Source organism: Carcharodon carcharias, chromosome 21 (genome assembly GCF_017639515.1).
Source record: "Carcharodon carcharias isolate sCarCar2 chromosome 21, sCarCar2.pri, whole genome shotgun sequence".
Lineage (NCBI taxonomy): Eukaryota > Metazoa > Chordata > Chondrichthyes > Lamniformes > Lamnidae > Carcharodon > Carcharodon carcharias.
Window position 1 is genome coordinate 41425926 of NC_054487.1, and position 24357 is coordinate 41450282.

Genomic DNA, 24357 nt, shown 5'->3' on the forward strand with positions numbered 1-24357 from the left:
AAACTTATATTTACATTATAAATTCCTATATCCCCCTTTTTAATGGAAGCTACTACAGCAAACTTGTTGCACTGTAATTCTCCCTACTGCCAGCTACCATGAGGTTTACTTAAATTGCCAGAGGTGGTGATGTTTTTGTTTTTGTTAAGTGAAGTTACAAATCCTGGAAGAGTACTGGAACTTAATCACTTACCTTGTGTTAAGAAACAGCTATTGTGAGACTTATTAAATTGCCAGAGGTGGTGATGTAGCCAACTGGCCAATTTCCATGGTGTAAGTTCACAGAATAGATGCACCTGAATTAAATGGACAGTTCCTGTAATTTTGATGCATCTGATCAATGTATAAAAGGACAAATTGCCTTCTTAAATAGGAAACTACTTCTACAATTTAAAAATGTAGACCAATATATTTTCAGATAAACCTCTACACTGGTATGAATAAAGCTTCCATACAAAACCTGATATAATAAAAAGATCTAAATAACACAACAGGATAACATACAACATAACCCTACCTGCTTTGCACAATATGAATAGCAGCCCTACTGAAGTTCATACTTTAAATAAAAGATAAACATGTAAATCTAACTAATTTGAATAATATGAAATACAGCAGCCTCTGCAAGCTGGAGTACATCCAAAACTCTGCTGCTCATATCCTAAATTGCAACAGGCCCAAATCACTTATCACCCCTAAGCGCACTGACCAAGTGGATCCTGGTATGTAAAGCCTTGATTTTAAAATTCTTATCCTCATTTCCAAATGCCTGCATAGTTTGTCTCTCCCTATCTCTATAACCTTCTCCAGCTCTACATCCCACCAAGACCTTTCCACTCCTGCATTTCTAGCTTGTTTCTATACCCCGATTTTCAACACTCCAGGGTTGGCAGCCAAGCTTCCAGCTGACTAGGCCATCAGCTGCAGAATGCCCTCCCCAAATCTGCCCACATTTCTATTTTTCTCTTTCCCTTTCCCTTTAAGATGCTCCTGAACACCTACCTCTTTGGCTAAGGTTTTGGTCAAATGTCCTAATCACAATTTATGTAACTGAGTTTTGAATATTCTTCGATAATGCTCCTGTGAAGCACCTTTGAGCATTTTACTATGATTGAAGGTACTATATTAATGCAAGTTGTTATATATGCATTATTTTAACTGTGAGATTTTAAAATTATCTTATGACTAGATTATTGATCAAAAGGCAAGCATCGCTAAAAAGGTATGCATGTTAGGGACATATTTTATGATTACAGGGTTCTCTCATATTGTTACTGGTTGAAACAAGTTAAAGAATTTTGACTAGATGTATTCACCTCCTTCCATTTCTAAGCATGTCCAACCTTATATATTAAGCTCAAGCTTAATTTTGATTCTTCAATTATGATCTCAAAGTCTGAATTACTTGAAACTTCAATCTTGCAATTTGTTTATTTTCAAACCACCACATTTGAAATTACCTCATTATCCTCTAAATTGGTCACCTAACAATTTGAAACAAAGTCTCCTTACCCACAAGTTCATGTAGAAAAACAATCCAAAATTTAACCGAACATACATTCATCACTAGTCTTGAAAACTGCCCGAAAAAATTATTGCAATATTTTAAAAACATACACAAATCAGGCCTCTACAATGTTAAAGGCATTGCAATGTGGAACTGAGCAAAACCACAGAAAGGTCTTATATTTGATCCCCAGTCTGATTTGCATTATCTAATTTCAGGCAGAGCAACATCTCAATAATCATGGAGTGAAAGGTAAGTTGGGCTATAGTTCTTGCAAGAAGTTTTTGCCTATTCACTGTTGGTAGTACAATCAGGATCAGATGCATAAAAACACAGTGGTAGTTTTGCTACAGAGAGGAAGCATTGAACGATTCCTCCAATTGCTATGCAGTAACCCATGCTAGCTAAGAACATGTGGATATCCAATGAATCAGGCTTGTGAGAACCCTGTAAACAAATAGCCCCCTGACACTCACTGCTTAGACTCTCAATTGAAGAACGACAACTTGGGTGAGGCACCAAAGGTTAGCCAGCATTCATGGAACTGTACCCCTTTTTGAATCCACAACCTTCAGGAAAGATGGAGAGAAATTTGAAGAGGTCAACAGAAAACAAACAGTACATACGTCACAGTATGTTTTCGTTCTCTTGAATGATTTCTGAAACATTGAGCATGTCACGGAAGTGAGGGGGGCCCTTTACAGAGATACTATGTCAACTCTATTCATCTGCATTCACAGAGTCACAGAATTGTTTCAGCGCAGGAAGCAGCCATTTGGCACATTGGCTCTCCAAATGAGTAAATCACCTATTGCCATTCTCCTGCCATCTCCCCGTAAAATTGCACATTGTTATTTGGAAAGGAAGAGTCTTTTGACTGCCTCAATTGAATCTGCCTCCACCACACTCTCAGGCAGTACATTCCAAACTCTAAACATCTGCTGCATGAAAAAGATTTTTCTCATATCACTTTTTCTTCTTTTACGAATTAATTTAAACCTGTGCCCTTTCATTCTCGATCCCTTCATGAGTGGCAACAGTGTCTTCCTATCTACTCTGCCCAGACTCCTCATGATTTTGAATACCTCTATCAGATTTCCTCTCAACCTTCTCTTCTCTAAGGTAAACAGTCCTAACTTCTCCAGTCTATCTTTATGACTGAAGTTCCTCATCCCTAGAATCATTTTCACGAACCTTTTTTGCACTCTCTTCAAGACCTTCAAATCCTTCCTAAGGTGTGGTGCCCAGAACTGGACATAATACTTCAGTTGAGGCTAAACTCGTGTCTTATACAAGTTCAACATAAACTCTTTGTCTTATACACTGTAACCCTATTAATAAAGCTTAGGATACGGTGTGCTTTATTAACTGTACTCTCAACCTGTCCTGCAACCTTCAATGACTTATGCACATATACACCCAGGTCCCTCTGTCCTGCCCCTTTAGAGTTGTATACTTTATTGCATATTGTCTCTCCATATTCTTCTTACCAAAATGAATCACTTCGCATTTCTCTGCATTGAACTTCATCTGCCACCTGTCTGCCCATTCCACCAACTTGCCTTTGTTGCTTTGAAGTTCTACATCACAGTTTATAATGCTTCCAAGTTTTGAATAGTCTGCAAATTTTGAAATTGTGCCCTGCATACCCAGGTCAAGGTCATTAATACATATCAGGAAGAGCAAGGGTCCTAACACTGACCCAAGGAACTCCACTGAAAATCTTCTTCCAGCCCAAAAAACATCCATTCACCTCTACTCTCAGTTTCCTGTTTGATTACTTTAGCTGCTTAACTTCTCTAAGACTGTTCCCCTGAAAAAGTTGCTAATATTTCCTATGTAAACAATTTTCTCGAAGTATGGTTCATGAGAATTTTTTTATTTCAAGAGTGAACCAATATGAAAATCCTTCTTGAAAACTGTAAGGAATGGGCAAACTCAACTTTGGCAGCACCTCCCAACCTGCGACCTGCACTGCATTCGAGAACGAGGACAGCTGGTACATGAGAAAACTATTGCCTCCAAACTCCCCTCCAAGTCTTGGAAATATAATGCCATCCCTTCATTGTTGAAGGGTCAAAATGCTGGAACTCTATCTATCCTTCACCAAATGAACTGCACTAATCAAGACAATCCATTACCTCCTTCCCAAAGGCAATTAGGGATGAGCAGCCCTGCCAGCAACATCCATATCCCAAGAACAATTTTTAAAAATCATGCTATGGCTGAAATTACACACATGTCCACAAATCCCAATGATGACGAATTACTGTGCATCAAAGCTCTATGTCATATGATGTTGATGCAATTTTGTGTGGACAATTCCCCATACAAGAACTGGGACTGGGCCATCAAAACACCAAAAGTTTGCTACTTACCCACATAGAGGAAAAAACCTGGAGAATGAGTTGTGCCATTGCACAATCAAGGGGCCTCCTATACTGCTTCTACAATCTACTGATCACCCTGAAATCCATTCCACAATTTAAACTCAACTATTTCGAGGACCAACTACAGGAGAGAAATAAAGGCACATTCAACTGTTTAACATCATTTTATCAGTATTATTGTCATTGCTTATCTGACTCCAAATTCTATTTGCAGAGAGCTCCAAGATTTATACAGAATGATGAACTATTATGTCTACATGTTCTTTGATGAAGTATTGGAGGGGGTTGGTGAGAGTAGTCTGATTAATGTGGGGCACATGGGCTTTCAAAAGGTGTTTTTTATTTGTTCACAGGATGTGGGCTAACTAGACCAGCATTTATGCCCATCCATAACTGCCCAGTAAAGGGAGTGGTGAGCCACCTTCTTGAACTGCTACAGTCTATGTGGTGTAGGTACACCCACAGGAAGGGTGTTAGGAAGGGAGTTCTAAGGTTTTGACCCACAAAGTACCACATAATAGACTTGTTAGCAAAATTGGAAGGCGGTGGCTGCATTGATCCAAAACTGGCTAAAGGGCAGAAAGCAGTGTGTAGTGATAAGCTGTTGTTTTTCAGACTGGAGAGAAGTATTCAGGAGTATCCCACCGTGTTTGGTATTGTGACCATGGACTTTTCTTTAATGTATAGTACCTGGACTTGAATATGCAAGGTATAATTTCTAAATTTACAGAGGACAGGAAAGTCAAATGTAGTGAACAGTGAGGAGAGCAGTAACTGAGTCCAGAAGTTTATAGACATTGGCAAAATGAGCAGACAGATGGCAGATCAAATTTAATGCAGAAGTGTGATAGTTCGTTTTAGTGGGGAGAATCAGCATAGGCCATATAAACTAAATGGTACAATGTTAAACAGAGTGCAGGAAGATTGACCCGAGACAGTATGATTACAAGTCTTTGAAGGCAGTGGGACAAGTTTTTTTCTATTTATTTGTTCTTGGGATGTGGGTGGCGCTGGCAAGGCCAGCATATACTGCCCATCCCACTTGAGAAGGCCCTTAAAAATGGCATACAGGATTTTTGACTTAATTAATAGAGGCATAGGGAAGTTATGGTAAATCATTATTAAACATTAGTTCAGCATCAGCTGAAGCAACGAGGCCAATTCTGGACATCACATCTTAAGGAGAATGTCAAGCCCTTAAGAGGATGTGCAGAGGAAATTTACTACAACAGTTCCAGGGATGAAAGACTGGTTACATGTGGAGAAGAGATAAACTAGGGCTGTCTACTTACAGCACAGAGTTGAGAGGTTTCTGAAAGATTTGGTAGAGGTGCTCAAAATCATGGAGGGTTTTGATGGACTAAGAAAGAAAAACTATTTCCAGTGGTAGAAGGGTCAGTAACCAGAAGGCACACTGTTAAAGTAATTGGCAAAGAACCAGAGGTGACATGAGGAAATAAAATTTCACACTGCGAGCTGTTGTAATTTAGAAGGCACTGCCTGAAAGGGTGGTGGAAGCAGATTCAAGAATAGCTTTCAAAAGTGAATTGAACAAAAATGTGAAGGGGGAAAATTTGCAGGGGTATAAGGAAAGAGCAGCACTGGGAATAATTGGACAAATTTTCCACAGACCCAGTTCAGGCATGATGGGTCAAATTGGCTCCTACTGTGCTGTATTATTCTATGATTCTGTGTGTTAATGGGCAGGGGTGTGGGGATGCAAATATAGTAACAGTAAATACCAAGATATGTTTTCCAAGAAGCTGTAGTGTAGAGATGCCATTAACTTTACCCATTCAATTTCGTTGAAAGACAACTCAGGCCATCATATCAAAGGGCTTCAGCTGCAGACGACTGGAAAATTTGACAAACTTTCAATGAAATGGAGAAGGGGGATCACCATAAAATGTTTTTTGCCTCCTGCAAGATTTCCAGGAGGAAAGACTTGGAACAAATATGAAAGGGCTCAGTAGGCGGAATTTCAAGGGACCTGACCACATCAGTATGGCGCTTTAGCAATAGAGAGAGAGAGACACACACACACAGAGGGGGAGAAAAACAAGACGACTATTTGGATCTATGAATCCTAAGGTAGCATATTATAGAACAAAGCAGCCTGTTTATCGGGCCGATAAGCCCACCAACTAAAACATTCATGCCTTCCATCACCAATGCGGTGGCAACAGTGTAAAGCATATGCAAGATGCACTGCAGCAACACACCAAGGCTCCTTTGACAACACCTTTCAAACCTGCAATCTCTAGAAGGTCAAGGGCAGCGGATGCAACTTGCAAGTTCCCTTCAAGCCAAATACTATCTTGGCTTGGAGCTAAATCATCGTTCCTTTACTATTGCTGGATCAAAATCATGGAAATACCTCCCTAACAGCACTGTTGGTGTACCTACGCCATAGGGACTGCAGCAATTCGAAGCAGCGACTCACCACACTAAAGGGCAATTAGGGACAGGTAACAAGTGCTGGCTTTGCCAGCAGCGCCCATATCACAAAGAATAGAAAACAAACAAATAAATTATAACATTCCTCTACATGAGAAAAAGCATAGTGATTATAGCTACTATTCCACTATTTGATTTGGGCAATAATCAATTATCCAAGTAACCATTATTTCCCTAACTCTTCATTAGAATCATGTCTTCTGTTCTTAAAGATGAGAATTAAATCAGCTTTCTGCTAACTGGAGGGATCGTTTGGTTTGCAACCAATGAAAAAACAGCTTCATTGCGACTGGAACCAATTTCTAAGCTAGTGATAGCAGTACATACTCAAAAAGGCAGCCATATGTTCTGCATTACATAATTGGAGGAAGAATAGCAATTGACCCCAATAAAACCATTGTCTGAAACTGGCTTAATGGCAAAACTCATCTGAATCACATCTGCATTAGGGCTTTTTAATTACTATTTCATTCATGGATTTTCCCTTTTAGTTAAACCACTAAACGCATTATTTTCAGGATTCAAAAAGATACCTGAAGAGGGGAGGGTTAACCATGTTCAAAAACTCTGGTTGCAGAAGACTGGGCCATGAATGTTAATCTGCTGTTGAAAAGTTAAAAGCAGTCTTCCTGAACACTGCAGTCCTGGCCCTGCCGAATTCTGATCAGCTCTCCGAACTGTTAGTTGGGACTTGTTTATGTTTTGAGGACCTGTTCATGTCAACTTGTGCAGCATGAGGTCAAGGCTGCTTCATAGCTTTTGCCAATCTTTCTGCAAAGCCCAAACACATCACCTGCCTGACAGATTAGAAAGTGAACTGATAATCCTGATTCAGACTCAAGTGCAACTAAAGCTGAGTGCCAATAAACAAAGCTGGATGCTGTTTGACTTTGAACTAAACTGCATGAAGAGTTCTAAGACTACCTCAGCTGTGTGCTGCTTGCGAAGAAGTTGAGTCAGCTGCTTGCTCACAAGACTTAGTGAACTGAATACAAAAGCAAAGATCTGAAGGGGGGGAGAAACAGTCAAAGATGAATTCTTGATTATGACATTATTTAAACCATTTCTGCATCTTTCAAAGCAAGATTAAACTTATTTCTAAAGCTGTTACATCAATCCCATTTTCTAAACATTGCTCTTTGGGTCTCCCAATTGGTAGATCTATCCTCTAGGGTAGCATTAGTAATTGGGGGAACATACGACTTAGGAGCAGGAGTAGGCTACTCAGCCCCTCAAGCCTGCTCTGCCATTCAATAAGATCATGGTTGATCTGAATGTAACCTCAACTGCACATTCCTGCCTACCACCTTTCACTCCCTTGTTAGGGGATGGCATAGTGGTAATATCATCAGACTTGTAACCCAAATCCCACCATGGCAGGTGGTGGAATTTACATTCAATTAGTAATCTGGAATTGTAAAGCTGGTTTCAGTAATGGTCACCATAATCCCATTGTCGATTGCTGTAAAAACCCATCTGGTTCACTAAGATCCTTTAGGGAAGGTAATCTGCCATCCTTATCTGGTCTGGTCTGGTCTACATGCGACTCCAGATCCATATCAATGTGATTGACTCTTAATCATCCTCTGAAATGGTCTAGTGACCCACTCAGTTCATGGGCAACAAATACTGGCCTTGCCAGCAACACCCACATCTCATGAAAGAATAAATAAAAGGAAATTAAAATCCCCTTGTAGCATAACCTACTGGGAGTTTGACTATTATGGCTTACTTCTGTTGTATAGACAATGAAGCCTGAAGAAAAATAGATTTCCTAAATCAAGAATGTATTCTTCATTCTCCACATGAAGTATTTACACCCTGCTCCCTTCCCATCTACCCACAGGCTCTCATATGAATTTTAGTTTTGAATTAAGGTGCATTATTTAGCCAAATATTGTATCATAGGACAAATTAAGCAAACATTAAGTTATGATAGAAAGACATTAAAAATCACAAAAGCAAGTTCTAACAATAGAACAAGGACAAGTTACAAATGTATATTCTTCAAGCGAATCAGTCTCAAAAAAGATTACCAATTCATATATCGTCACACTTTTTTGTTGAAAGAGAAATCACCACCCCCATATTCAGTATACTATCTAAAGGAAACAATAAATGCATTGAAATATTTTCCAGAAAGAAGATATTATGACTAAATACTTGTAATCCAACAAGGATAAAAGAATAGTTTATCACAATACAGCACTTGATTTTAATTGTTTTATTTGCAGGTTTCCTCAGTTGCTCAATAAGCTTATGCAATGAGTAGCTAAGCTTTACAGACTAGAGGACTCGGATCTTGCAGTCAGCATCAAAGGAACAGCACTTGCCAATCACCTCCCTGACAGTTTCGGCTTCACAGCAGAAGCTTATTCTAATTGGGCACCTGAAACAACCAATCAGATTGAAGGATTCTCACAGAGCAACAGTTTAAACCAGGAAATATAAATCAGGAAGTATTAAGTAGATTTAACTCATGTAGAGAAAGCAAAATAAAGACTAGGAAAACAAATGAGATTAAGAAACAGACATAAACAAGGAGATAAACAAAAAAAGTTTTAAAAATTACATTTTCTTTTTAAACTTCCGACACTAATGAACTTCTGAAGAAATAAAACTCCACACTTGTACAAATGAATTTTTCAGGGTCAGATGGGTTGTCTGGCAGCAATTATCATGTCATTAAAAATTCACTTACTCGTGAATGCACCAGCCTTACTTTTTCTTGCTGTCTTTCACATGAAAATAGTGCACAAGTAACCCAACTTTATGCCCACTGAATTGGTTTCAATGTCAAGTTTATCAGCGAGGTACTGTCATGTGCAATTTACAGAGGAGAAGGGTATCTCTGACAGAAGCTTCCAGGTTTCCGCATTTAACTACGCATGCGAGGATACCAGAAGTTGCTATTATAAACAGTGAGCAAGGTTAACCTCACCATTATTGCCTATGAAAAATTAGGCCCAAGATCTTTTAGGCCAAGTATCTGCTTTGCACCCAACTACGTGTGCCGCTGGAGGCAAATGTGCAAATAAAGGCCATTATCTCAATGGTAGACGAAGTATTTGCAATTATTCCCACAGAATGTGTTTGAAGCCAATGAATAAAATGCAAGCAACCCTTGTTTGCTATAATCTGATTCAATTCAGGATCTGAGGACAATTATAATAAATTTGGTCCTCCCACTGTAACAGGTCATTAAAGGGTTATTAATATAAATATCATTTTGCATGCCTTGACCTTTACAGTGACCCAAAAAGTAATCCTATAAGATATATCTTAAGGTAACCTTATCTGCTCTGCAAGCAGTCCATTGTGATATTCTGTGCTCTTGCTATACTGAACAGCAAGTGTCAAGTTTTATTGGTGCCAGTATCATGGCCACATAATCATTAAGGCACAGGGTCAGGAATAATCTAAAATCCCTTTTTGTTTATATAATCCACTGTACTGGTGTTGTCTATCCAATTTGATACAAAATTATATAGTGAATTGGGCAAAGCAAGCAGGTACAAATTTAAGTCTTAACGTATAGATAGATACCTTCTCAGGGTCAATGGTCTCAATTGCTCCCTTAAGCTGATTATTACAACCTTATGGGAACTGACATCCAACAGCAAAACCCAGGGATGCAACAACAGCATCCCCTAGTGATCTGGGCTGGATACTTGTGTCTTTTGTATATTTTTCTCTTCAATCTGTCTGAAGGGAATCCAGGTGATCACTCAGGGCACTTTATATGCATTTATAAGCTGCTTTATTTCGATCGAGGGAAAATAGAGAACAAGTTGGAATAGATTCATTTATTTCCATCAATACAACTTGCCATTGCATAATAGTATCAAAATAATAAATATGTTTTGTTTTCATTGTATTGTCTTACTTGGCTTAAAGCTGTTTTCTATCTCCTTTCTCCTGTTGCAGGTCTCACTGCCTCTAGCTTTTGCAGGTCTCTGCTTAAAAGCCTGACTGCACAGTTGGCTTTTAGTCAAACTGAGTATCCCATACACCCCGCCTCTGGGCGGAATCTGCTAGCCGAACTTGACAATGACCCCTGCTGAATTCAAATAAATAGATTAGATGCAGCTGCATTTAATGTGAATGAACACTAAAAGGTCGAATTCCATAGACTGCAGCACAGTAGTTCGAGAGCCCCATCTGAAACTTATTCTACACCTGTCTGTCCTGCGAGTTTAACTCGGACAGTTATATTTAGACCTACAGTAGCATGCTTATCATCAATCACATCAAGATCCCCATATGAAAGCACTGTCTGAAATCCCAAAATATGGCACCATGCTACAAAGTAGCTTTGTCCATTTTATAGATGTGACAATATTAAATCCAGCAGTTTTACATTCACCTAATGTTGCTCTTTGCAACAAGAGAAATCAGTGTTACCGCCCACCAACAATAAAAGATGCAGCAATGAGCCTTGGCTTTTCATTTACACTAAAATGCTACAAACATAGTGGCTTTTGTACTTTCAACCACCTAATTCTGGACACACAGCAAGTGTAATCAAATCCAATTCAAACAGCATTTTTTTGCATTCATTCACAGGACATGGGCATCATTGGCTGGGCCAGCATTTATTGCCCATCCCCAATTACCTTTGAGAAGGTGATGGTGAGCTGCCCTCTTAAACCACCGCACTCCATATGGTGTCAGTACACCCAATGTGCTGTTGGAGAGAGAGTTCCAGGATTTTGACCCAGTGACAGTGAAGGAACGGCGATATATTTCCAAGTCAGAATGGTAAGTGGCTTGGAGAGGAACTTCCAGGTGCCAATCAAGCTGGCTGCTTTGTCCTGGATTTGTCAAGCTTCTTGAGAGTTTTTGGAGCTGCACTCATCCAGGCAAGTGGAGAATATTTCATCACACTCCTGACTTGTGCCTTAAGGATGGTGGACAGACTTTCGGGAGTCAGGAAGTGAGTTACTCGCCACAGGATTCCTAGCCTCTGACCTGCTCTTTTGGCCACAGTATTTATAGAGTTAGTCCAGTTCAGTTTCTGTCAATTCTAGCCCCAAGGATGTTGATAGTGGGGGATTCAGCGATGGTAATGCCATTGAATGTCAAGGGGCAATGGTTATATTCTCTCTTGTTGGAGATGGTCATTGCCTAGCATTTGTGTGGCATGAATGTTATTTCCCACCTGTCAGCTCAAGTTGGATATTGTCCAGGTTTTGCTGCATTTGGATAAAGACTGCTTCAGTGTCTGAGTTGTGAACGGTGCTGAACATCGTACAATCAGCAGCGAACATCCCCACTTCTGACCTTATGATAGAAGGAAGGAAGATCAGTTGAAGGTAGTTGGGTCCAGCACACTGCCCTGAGGAACTTCTGCAGTGATATCCTGGAACTGGGATGACTGACCTCCAACAACCACAACCATCTTCCTTTGTACTAGGTATGACTCCAGCCAGTGGAGAGTTTTCCCCCTGATTCCCATTGACTCCAGTCTTGCTCGGGTCCCTCTGGATTTATAGAACTTTCTATCATGTGGCATGCCAGAATGATACTGTATAACCTGGGGAATAGATTTTCAAAACTTGGTAAAACACCAAAATCAAGATTCACTGTTAATCAATCACTAAAATGGACTTAGTTAACACTGCATCAAAAATGTTAAATTGAAAGGGCTGCCTGTTCATACTTGACAATAATCAGAAAATGTACTACAGTTAGTGTAATGCTCCCTCTGTACTGGAAATCTGGCCAACACTTAGATCCTTAGAAAAATCGTTTCATGGTTTGCATTTTAACTGAAGCAGAGTTTCCCAGCCATTTGTCTCCAATTCATTCATCTTTGCTCAGCTTACTCTTCTCCTTGCCTACACCCGAGACTGCTTCACTGACATCGTCAAGATCCAATACTTCCCCTTCTTGGTCTCCGTAAGGGACTGAAAGCAACGAGACACATGAGAAGGTAAAGCTATCCTAGCCTTCATTACAAGTCCTGTTAAGTACAATGGAATTATAGAATTAGTTTATGCCACCTTGACTTCCCTTCTTACTGAAGATCAAGGAGGTACAATGCTAAATCCTTAGTACTCGGCACCCAACATTTTTGATGGTCCCAGCTGGAGCAGAGGCTTGGAAAACTGGACGAAGATGAAAGCAGAATTTCCATTTACAGGTAAAGGACTGCTATTTTCTAAGACAATTGTGTTAATACTAGCCACAACCATAAGTATGCTGTGAGAGTCATCAAGAAATCATGCTAAATAGGATAAGAAAGCAAAAGTGTGTGAACATAAGGCTCAAGAGCAGAAGCAGACCATTCGGTCCACCATTCCATGAGACCATGGCTGATCTGATAATCCTCAGTTCCACTTTCCTGCCTTTTCCCCATAACCCTCGATTCCCTTACTGATTAAAAATCTGTCTATCTCAGCCTTGAGTATACTTAACAACCCAGCCTCTACAGCCCTCTGCAGGAAAGAATTCCACAGATTCACTACCCTCAGAGAAGAAATTCCTCCTCATCTCTGTCTTAAGTGGATGACTCCTTACTCTGAGATTATGCCCTCTGGTCCTAGACTCACCCACAAGAGTGAGTCTCATCTCTCTGCATCTACCCTGTCAAGCCCCCGAAGAATCTTATATGTTTCAGTAAGGCTGCCTCTCATTCTTCTAAACTCCAATGAGTACAGGACCAACCTACTCAACCTCTCCTCCTAAGAAAATCCCTCCATCCCCAGGATCAACCTAGTGACCCTTCTCTGGACTGCCTCTAATGCTAGTATATCTTTCTTTACAGTTCACAGTATTCTAGATGTGATCTAACTAATGCCATGTAGGGTTTTAGCAAGGTCATAAATAAAAAACAGCATTGCATTTGAAAAAGCATAGCATAAAACAGATTTGCAGCTTTTGAATCTGAGGATGAGGTCAGAAATCAGCACTACTGAGACATCACTTCTTCAGTCACACACAAATAATACTGTAGAATGATCTTTTTTGTTTTTTGGTTTAAAAAAAGGCCTGCCTCATCAGATATAGTAATGGGATAATGCTCCCAATATCGACTACTGTACAACTTCACCTCTAATTTTAAACAGCACAAATACATTTCAAAATTGAAATGCTCCCATTCTGTTCACACCATTGCTTGCCAAAATAAACGGTTGCCACACAATCATCTTCTGGGTGAACTTTTACATGTTAAAATTAGAGTGGTGGGGTGGGGAGAACAATCGCTCTGAGCAGCATATACAGCAAAACTGTAAACACATTATTTTTGAATACATTTACAACTATATTAGATGTTAACCAGAGCAATTAGTCTATCACTGCACCTGCAGCATTCCCCAAACCAGTACATGTCACTGCCCTTTAAGTCTGCCTCGCCTCAAGACCACCTGGTCTTGATTCTCCAAATACATGGGAGACTAACTAGCATATAAAACAAATGGGTGAGGCTGAAGATGACTTAAAAGTTAAATGAAGAAGATGAGTCCTTCAGGAGGATTAGCCAAGAGTTAAATACTCAAGAAGACCACTTTTCTAAAATATATCTTTTGAAAAGGCATTCATTGGAGTTTAGAAGAATGAGGTATGATCTTATTGAAACATAGAAGATTCTGAGGGGACTTGACAGGATAGATGCTGAGGGAATGTTTCCACTCATGGGGGGATCTAGAACTAGAGAGGCACAGTTTCCAAATACAGGGTCTTCCATTCAATAGAGATGAGGAGGAATTTCTTCTGTCAAAGGGCCGTTAGCAGTTAGAATTCTCTTCCCTAGAGAACAGTGAAGCTTGGGTCATTGAATATATTCACAGCTGGGTTAGACAGATTTTTGATTGACAAGGGAGTCAAAGGTTACTGGGGGATGGGGTAGGGGGGAAGGCAAAAAAAGTGGAGTTCAGACCACAATCAAATCAATTTTATTGAATGGTGGGCCAGGCTCAAGCAGCCAAATAGCCTATTCCTGCTCCTATTTCTATGCTCTTAAAGTCAAACAGTAAATTTTTGTCACTGACAATAGTCATCAAAGGGAGATGGTTCCTGAAGTTTCATTTCAGTCTAGTCAAAGGTTTCAAGTTACTAACTAAACTCTTTTGCACAGGGATATCGGATGCATCTATTTCCAATAAGTGCCTCATTACACATTGAGAAGGCTGAGAAGCTTGTAGATTGCAGGATTAGTAATTGACTGAGGGATGCAAGCAGTACTACAGCTTTAGGATTCTGAAGAAGAATGACAGTGTAGAAGACAGCATAATTAACTTTGATTTGAACACAAAGTTTACAGGGAAGAGGAACAGGCTGCAGCAAAATATATTTGCAGCTTTGGGAAACAAAGAAAATGCATAATGACTGGATAACATAGCAATTGCATAAAGCAAATAGATGAATAGGCTACATCACATATCAATGTAGTTATGAAAAATCTTATATGAGTGCATTTCCTGTCAACTTTGTCTGTTATAAATTCCTAATTCCACATTTATAGTAGCAACTCATTGTACTGTAATTACAACTTCCCGTCACCGGAGGCACTGCTGACCCACCACAGGCAGGGGGGTACATTTATGCATGACATGTTTACATAGGCAATTTGTGGTATAAATGTAGACATTGGGATTTACAAAATATATACAAAAAGGAGTTTTGAAACAATATGCCTATGTGCCCTGATCCAATTATCCCCACTTTCTAAACTCGTTGCACCATAAGACCACCTGGTCTTGATTTCCCAAATACAACGCCATGAAAGATTGACTCATATATAAATAAAACAGATGAGTGAGCATCTGGCACATACATAAAACAGAAAGGTTACAACGGAAACAAAGAAGGGATGGTTCAAGCAGAGTGTTTAGAATTGATAACAAGGAGGACAAAAAAATGAAAAGGCTTGATGGTGCCAGTGATAGGTTTTACAGATGTTAAGCAAGACAATAAATAGATGAGAAACACACAAATCAATAAATGAGAAAGTTAGAAGGAAAGAATTCAAACAAATGCCAGCAGTAGTACAAATAAAACACAAGGACTAGAAGCATGAATCTCATTGGAAGAATGTAATAGGGTAGCAATTAAAAAGACCTGACCACAGTCTAACTAAGTGGAAGAGCTAAACATAATAGGGCACTGAATTTTCGAAAGTATAAGACAAATGGAAACAGTAAGGTGGCAGTGTTAACAAAATAAACCATAAATGCAGTAGAAAGTAGTAATGAAAAAGACTAAGTCAGCACACTGGATAAAGCTAAAGAACTGAAAAAGATGTAAAACCTAGGTGGGAGCATTTTATTGATCTCCTAACCTTGATGACTTAGCCAAGGAATGTGCACATATGTAAATTAGGACATCTTGCTTGAAAGGAGCAGGTAATGCTCCATTTAATCATGAGTGGCATACCAGAAAGTGAGGTAGTGGTAAAAGTGCATCTCAGGCATAGCAGTAGTGATTGAATTCACAATAGACTTGAGAGAGGAGGAAGATCAGAAATTAACCACAGCTAACTCTGAAAGGATGAAGGAGGAACTGGGCTAGAATACAGTGGGAGAAATTATTCATTGGTAAGTCCATGGGCCTTCAGTGGAATTGATTTGAAAACTTACAGAACAAATATATATCTCTGAAAGGCAAGAACCTTTTAGGTGAAAGAGGTATTCATGGGGTGATGTGATGATCGTCTGCGGAAGTCGTTAGGATAGATGATAAACCAGATGTGATGTCTTATATACATTCACAGCCCCTGATATCCAGGACTATATTGGGGACATGTCAGAAAAACAAATAGAAAACCATTTTCCTTAGTTAATTCCTCGGCTTCCACAGGATCTTTCACACAGCTTCAAAAAGCAGCAGAGTTTCAAGTCTTTGGATATTATACATTGTCACCTTTGCAAAAGGGAGGTGCAGAATAACTATGTTAAACAATGAATTTATAGTTAACCTTTATACATTATTCCTTTCATTTCAATTTTACTGTGGACACTAACAGACTTCACTTATATCTGGACAATCCAAATCAACTCAATAACTTAAACAGTCAATGCTCAAAAATACTCTGCAGTTAGAAATTTAAGTGGCTACCAGGTAAAATCAGAAATAAATGCCAGTCATACACTTAACTAAACAAACCTCACAGTATGGCCCACAATACAAACAGCGAAGGAGCAGCTTTCGCCATTCACCTCATTGACCGTTGTCCAGACTGTCCACAGGCTTGTCAGTAGAGACTTTCTCTAACCCAGTGCTTCCCAAACTACTTCCTCATGTGACTCCATTTTAACACTAGAAAATCAATGTGGACCCAGATGCCAGAGAAAACAAAACAGCAATGAAGCAGCATAGTAACATTCAGTACATAATTAAAATTTGCATACTGGGTATTATAGATCAACACATAATACATCATATAAACATGAAATTGTATTGTTAAAGCACTTCATCAAAATTGTATTATTTTATATACTCATGTAGGTTTCAGCCAAGCTCTCCATATTCCCTGGTGACAGAAGACTCAGTGAAGCCCCTCTCCCAGCCACCACCTCCCTCACAAACATTGTAATCACCCCTCTCTCCACCCCACACAAACAGACACTAGCCTCTCTTGCAACCCATCCCCTCCAGTCATTTACTCAGCAATCCCTCTTCCCAACCCCTCTACCCCCCAACACACATCTCCCTCCTCCTCCCCCCCACCCACCCCAACCCCATTTTGGTCTAGACAGTGGTGCTTATGAAACAGAGTGGTTACAGCCTGTACAATAGGCAGACAGGAACGGAACACTGCCAAGTTCAAAGCCGCCATTCACCGTCCCAGCTCAGCCACTTGACTTCCTGGCTTTCCCCACACTCCGGACACAGTCAGTCTATATTGGCCTCTGCCTGCACCACGTCATCACACAAACACCCCAGGCCCGCTTGGCACTCACTGCTAAGACAGATTTCTGAAGTTAAGGAGCGCCATGGGTTGAAAGTCCACTCCATGCTGCTGAGTGGAATTGATCCAGTGGGTCCAGGGTTGTCCCATCAGTGCCTCTGGACTGCATCAACTCCTCTCCACAGTCACCATTGCTGATCAGAAGTAGAGGAGCTCACAACCCCAAAATGTGATCTTGCGACCCCATCGGGGGTCACAACCCACAGTTTGGGACCTGCTACTCCAATCTGATGTGTTTTCCAATGTGGTGCCCTCTACAGGGGATCTGGGTTGTCTGTGAACATGACAGGAGTTTCTTCAACCAACCAGGCTGAAGAACCCTCACAGACACAGAGTCCAAAGCAAGAAATATAAATTAGATTCAAATGATTTACAGAAAGCAAAATAGAGATTGGGAAATACAGTTGGGATAATGGGAGAAGGGAAAATAAGAGATGAACAAGAAAGTAAAACCAAAAATTTACTTAAATGTTTATTTTTGTTTTAAATCTCTAACACAAATATTCTTCCAAGGGAATGAGACTTCACACTTGTAAAATTAGTTATTTTAGGGCCAATGAGCTTGTTCACTAGTAATTATTACTTATTAAATTAGTAGTTTATTTTTGAACATACCAGTCCTAATTTTTTGCAGTTATCTTTAGCAGAGAACCGATGGGTAGGTATTGCAATTATTTCAATGCCAGATTTATCGACAAGGACTTCAACAGCACCTGTGAAGGAGCAGGGTATCTCTAACAGAATCTTCTGGAATTTCACATTTAACTACACAGCTATTGCTATCATATTTCCTCCATTATCATTTGTTAAAATATATATAACGGTATTTTCATTGCAAATTCAGAGTCAATGCCTTTGCTTAAAAGTGACTTGACTTGCCCCACAAGTTTATAGCCTCAATCAAACTAATCTCCACCAAATTTGTAATAAAAGCTAAATACTACAGATGCTGGTGATCTGAAATAAAATCCTAAATTAAAAACAAAGTTCTGGAAATACTCAGCTGGTCAAGCAGCATCTGTGGAGAGACATTTCAAGTTGAATATGACTCTTCTTCAAAACCCTGTCACATTCAACTCAAAACGTTAACTCTGTTCTCTCTCCTTAAATGCTTCCAGACCTGAGTAATTCCAGCACTTCGTTTTTATTTCACAAAATTTTGTATTGAGTTAGGCTGGGGGCATGACTAAAGGGCTGATTTTAATGGTATCCAGAATGAATTAAGCGGAACCATTACCAAACTAAAACTAGCAAAAGTACTTAATTTATGCCAAAGTTGTATACATGGATATTAAAATGGCATTTCATATGGTTCCAAGCAAGGAATTGCTAACTACTTATTGAGCTGGGTGGAACTGGCAGCAACCTGTGCCATGAATAAGAAAGTTGGTGGAAAACAGGGGAAGCCTGTTGGGATTAGGAATCATTCTCAGATTGATAGGCAGTGGGAAGTGGTGTTGGAATTTTCACCGTCGATGAGTGATCTGAATTCTGGAAGACAGGAGAATAAACTGAATGTCTGCACATGATGGAAACCATTTTGAATTGTGAGAACATCACAAATTGAAAAAGTGTATGATCAGATCCAGCGGGTGGATACAACTGTGATGTTTGGAACTGCACAGTAATACACTTTGATCAAAATACAATCATTGCCCCATGTAGACTACCCCTTGCAAACTTGTCAGTTCCATTACTATGTTTTGTGAACTAACAGCCCTGTTTCCCTTTCCTTTTAGAAATGTATCTATAACTAAATGTGAGCTGGTGCATTTTAGATGCAAAACAAAACCGGTGAGAGCAAATCTAAATGGCAAAGCACTGGGGAGATGGATGAACTGAGGGAATTAAGGATCTTGAAAATTATGTCATTAAAATCTAGCTCACAGGTGCAATGATTAAAAGACTTATCAACAAGGATGCACTGCTGCAATTGAACACAGAAATAAATCAGACCACATTTAAAATGTTGTGTTCAGATTCAGGTGCTGCCCCTTAGAAAGTATAGTCTGACCTTGGAACAAATCCAAAAAAATTCCACTAGGATAATAAGAGGACAAATCTGAGTTGTGGGATGGTTTCATTTAAAACATGAAAGGAAACTGACATTAACACTTACATGAGGGAAGAGTCAATCTGGTTGAAGGAAAATCAGGAACAACTTCACACAAAACAGTTGTGTGATGGCTAAACATACGAATTAAGAGTAGCAGTAGGCCACTCGTCCCCACGAGCCTTCCTCTGCCATTCGATAAGATCATGGCTGATCTGATTGTAACCTCAGCTTCACATTCCCACTTAGCCCCAATAACCTTTTACTCCCTTATTTATCAAGAACCTATCTAGCTCTGCCTTAAAAATATTCAAAATTCTCTGCTTCCAATGCCTTTTCAGGAAGAGGGTTCCAAAGGCTCACAACCTTCAAAAAATTTCTCATCTCTGCCTTCAATGAGTGACCCCATATTTTAAAAAAGTGACCATTAATTCTAGGTACTCTTACATCCACCCGGTCAAGACCCCTCAGGAACTTATAAGGTTCAATCAAGTCGCCTCTTGCTCGTCTAAACTGCAGCGGATATAAGCCTAGTCTGTCCAACTTTTCCTCATAAGACAATCGCCCATTCCAGGTATTAGTCTAGTAAACCTTATCTGAACTGCTTCTAAAGCACTTACATTCTTCCTTAAATAATAAGACCAATACCATACACAGTACTCCAGATGTGGTCTCAGCAGTGCCCTGTACAACTTAAACATAACCTCGCTACTTTTGTAACTCTTTCGAGTACAAACCCGTTTCCATCCGTTTCAGATGAAGTTACATTATTTCATAGTTTGCCATTGTGAGATTTGAACTCTTGATCTTGGGGTTACAAACCCAGTACCATAACCACTTGGCTATTTAGGCCAAGCCCCTCGCTACTTATGTAACTCTTTCGAGTACAAACCCGTTTCCATCTGTTTCAGATGAAGTTACATTGTTTCATAGTTTGCCATTGTGAGATTTGAACTCTTGATCTTGGGGTTACAAACCCAGTACCATAACCACTTGGCTATTTAGGCCAAGCCCCTCGCTACTTTTGTAACTCTTTCAAGTACAAACCCGTTTCCATCTGTTTCAGATGAAGTTACATTGTTTCATAGTTTGCCATTGTGAGATTTGAACTCTTGATCTTGGGGTTACAAACCCAGTACCATAACCACTTGGCTATTTAGGCCAAGCGATGTAACTCTTTCGAGTACAAACACGTTTCCATCTGTTTCAGATGAAGTTACATTGTTTCATAGTTTGCCACTGTGAGATTTAAACTCTTGATCTTGGGGTTACAAACCCAGTGCCATAACCACTTGGCTATTTAGGCCAAGCGATGTAACTCTTTCCAGTACAAACCCGTTTCCATCTGTTTCAGATGAAGTTACATTGTTTCATAGTTTGCCATTGTGAGATTTGAACTCTTGATACTCTTTTGAGTAACGTTCGGCAGCGGTGGGATTCGAACACACGTGTCCAAAGAGACGGGAGCCTTAATCCAGCGGCTTAGACCGCTCAGCCACGATAACACCCATTGTGAGATTTGAATTCTCGATATCAGGGTTACAAACCCAGTACCATAACCACTTGGCTATTTAGGCCAAGCCCCTTGCTACTTTTGTATTCAATTCCCCTCACAATAAACAATAATAGCCTATTAGCTTTCCTAATTACCTGCTGTGCCTGCATACTAACCTTTTTTGTGGGCTTGGCCTAAATAGCCAAGTGGTTATGGTACTAGGTTTGTAACCCCAAGATCAAGAGATCAAATCTCACAATGGCAAAACTATCAAGAGTTCAAATCTCACAAAGGCAAAACTATGAAACTTCATCTGAAAAAAAAAGATCAAGAGATCAAGAGTTCAAATCTCACAATGGCAAACTATGAAACAATGTAACTTCATCTGAAACAGATGGAAACGGGTTTGTACTCGAAAGAGTTACCTGGGACCCACTGCACCACATGCATCTATTTATACACACAATCAAGAGTTCAAATCTCACAATGGCAAACTATGAAACAATGTAACTTCATCTGAAACAGATGGAAACGGGTTTGTACTTGAAAGAGTTACAAAAGTAGCGAGGGGCTTGGCCTAAATAGCCAAGTGGTTATGGTACTGGGTTTGTAACCCCAAGATCAAGAGTTCAAATCTCACAATGGCGAACAATGTAACTTCATGGCTTGGCCTAAATAGCCAAGTGGTTATGGTACTGGGTTTGTAACCCCCAGATCAAGAGTTCAAATCTCACAATGGCAAACTATGAAACAATGTAACTTCATCTGAAACAGATGGAAACGGGTTTGTACTTGAAAGAGTTACAAAAGTAGCGAGGGGCTTGGCCTAAATAGCCAAGTGGTTATGGTACTGGGTTTGTAACCCCAAGATCAAGATGTCAAATCTCACAATGGCGAACAATGTAACTTCATGGCTTGGCCTAAATAGCCAAGTGGTTATGGTACTGGGTTTGTAACCCCCAGATCAAGAGTTCAAATCTCACAATGGCAAACTATGAAACAATGTAACTTCATCTGAAACAGATGGAAACGGGTTTGTACTTGAAAGAGTTACAAAAGTAGCGAGGGGCTTGGCCTAAATAGCCAAGTGGTTATGGTACTGGGTTTGTAACCCCAAGATCAAGAGTTCAAATCTCACAATGGCGAACAATGTAACTTCATGGCTTGGCCTAAATAGCCAAGTGGTTATGGTACTGGGTTTGTAACCCCAAGATCAAGAGTTCAAATCTCACAATGGCAAACTATGAAACAATGTAACTTCATCTGAAACAGATGGAAACAGGTTTACTCAAAAGAGTATCAAGAGTTCAAATCTCACAATGGCAAACTATGAAACAATGTAACTTCATCTGAAACAGATGGAAACGGGTTTGTACTCGAAAGAGTTACTAACCTTTTGTGATTCATGCACTAGGACACTGAAATCTCTTTGAATCTCAGAGCTCTGCAATCTCTCGCCATTTAGATGTGTTTCTATTTTGTTCTGTCAAAATGGATAATTTCACATTTGCCCACGGTATACTCTATTAGCCAGACATTTGCCCACTCTCTTAACCTACGTCCCTTTGTCGCCTCCTTACATCTTCTTCACAACTTACTTTCCAATCTATCTTTGTGTCATCAGCAAAGTTAGCAACTATACCATCTGTCCCTTTATCCAAGTCATTTGTATAAATTGTACAAAGTTGAGGCCCCAGTACTGATCCCTGTGGCACACCACCCATTACATCCTGCCAACCAGAAAAAGACCCATTATGCTAACTCTGTTTCCCATTAGCTAACCAATTTTCTATCCATGCCTATATGTTACCCTCTACACCATGAGCTTTTATTTTCCCACAGTAACCTTTGATGTGGCATTTTATCAAATGCCTTCTGGAAATCTCAGTACAGTATATCACCAGTACATGGTTTCCCTTTACTCACAGCACATGACTCCTTCTAAAGAACTCCAACAAATTGGTTAAACACGATTTCCCTTTCACGAAACCATGTTGACTCTGCCTGATTACCTTGAACTTTTCTTGAACTTATAAATTCCTTTATAATTCTTCACACTCACTTTCTATAGGACCAGCACTCACTTAGTTAACTTTTTTTATTTAAATATCTTTTGAAATGCTTATTGTCCATCTTTATCACAGAATCATTACAACGCAGAAGGAAGCCATTCAGCCCATCTTGTCTGCATTGGCTCTCCAAATGAACATTATGACTTAGTGCTGTCCTGAAAACATAGTGGAAGCAGAGTCTTTGAATATTTTTAAGGCAGAGGAGGAAAGATTCTTGGTAAGCAAGGGAATGATAGGTTATCAGCAGTAGATGGGATGCAGATTTCAAGTTACTGTCAGATCAGCCACGATCTTATTAAATGGCAAAGCAGGCTTGAGGGGCTGAATGGCCTACTCCTGCTCCTCGTTTGTATGTTAAAGTACAGAAATACTGCACCAAAGACACTGCAACTTAAATTCACCTGCAAAGTAGCAAAAAATGATAGGTACGTGCAGATATATTGTATTAATAATCTAACTCATCATTTCAGTTGTCAATCAATTTCAGCACATAATGCCATCGCCTTAATTTTAAAGCATAATCATAACAAATAAACCTGCATTTAACTTTCTGAATCCAAAGTATTAAGGGTATAAAAGAAACATGATAAACTTACAGCACAAGTATGTCATTCCTTTGCCTCTTTGCTATCCTCCCCTTGGCATATCAGATGACTATAAATGTAACATTAATTGCCTATTTGCAGCCAGGAATGAGGATAACATAACATGTAATTAAACAATTGTAAATAATTAATCTCTTTACAATTTAAGGTCTCATTCTAAACGTTAAGCAAATAAAGTGCAGTTCCCTCTGAATTTTTGCAGTCATTTCATCCCAATCTGCTGTAGACATTTTTCACTGCACTTCTATTTCCACAATTCCAAAATAACACAAAAAGTTGTCATCAACATATTTCTCATAATATGAAACCTAGAGTGGCAAGTTTTGAAACAGGTATACTACCAATAAAATTTCACAGCATTTAGAAGCAAACACGATTCCATTTCCACACACCCCCACCCCCCACCCCCCAAACCCACTTCTCCATGTGCTATTTTCTCAACCAAGTTGAAGAACTGCTGGCCTGGTCCCAAGAATACTTCTAAACTCTAGTGTTAGACAATATGTTGGAGTGGTGACTCACTGACTAATATTTACTTCTTTCTCCCCTTGTGCGGGTGAAGTCAGTACCACGAACCCACACTTACATAACAGCTAACTGTGCCACCAGCACCCCACTGTTCTAAGAGCAGTCATTTTTAAATGCAAAACCATCACTGTCCAGTTTGTATTTAGCTTGTTTTATTTATTTAATATTTGGTGTCATCTTCAAAAGGTTTCTGTGCTCTATTTAGTCCAGAGTACAAAATTACTTTGTGCTAAAATAGAATTCAATAGATCCAAATTAGCTCAGTTGGTTAAGCCCTCACTTCATAAATTAACAGCTGTGGGTTCAAATCCTGCCCCAGGACTTGAGCACATAAAATG

General features: G+C 39.6%; 1 protein-coding gene across 2 annotated transcripts in view; it reads right to left on the bottom strand.

Moving 5' to 3' along the window:
• The window catches only part of znf800a (zinc finger protein 800a), a 186897-nt gene that overhangs the window by 149973 nt on the left and 12567 nt on the right, over positions 1-24357 (bottom strand). The window contains exon 3 of one of the 2 annotated variants that reach the window (XM_041216082.1): positions 1984-2076. The exons of the other annotated variant lie outside the window; for it this stretch is intronic. The gene's annotated coding sequence lies outside the window, so the exon portion shown is untranslated. The remainder of the gene's footprint in view (positions 1-1983; positions 2077-24357) is intronic. 2 annotated transcript variants of the gene reach the window in all.